Below are 263 nucleotides of genomic sequence, written 5' to 3'. Positions count from 1 at the left end.
TATTCTCTACAGACCGGTGAGAGTGACATATGAACTAATTATCCTTCATAGATACATTATTATCTACAGACCGGTAAGAGCGACATGAACTAATTATCCTACATGGATATATTATAATCTACGGACCAGTGAGGGCGACATATGAACTAATTATCCTACATGGAATGAACTTATTATCCTACATGGATAGATTATTATCTACAGACCTGTGAGAGCGACATGAACTAATTATCCTACATGGATATATTATAATCTACGGACCA

This window comes from Mizuhopecten yessoensis, unplaced genomic scaffold, assembly GCF_002113885.1.
Source record: "Mizuhopecten yessoensis strain PY_sf001 unplaced genomic scaffold, ASM211388v2 scaffold4507, whole genome shotgun sequence".
Lineage (NCBI taxonomy): Eukaryota > Metazoa > Mollusca > Bivalvia > Pectinida > Pectinidae > Mizuhopecten > Mizuhopecten yessoensis.
This window is presented reverse-complemented; position numbering follows the sequence as displayed.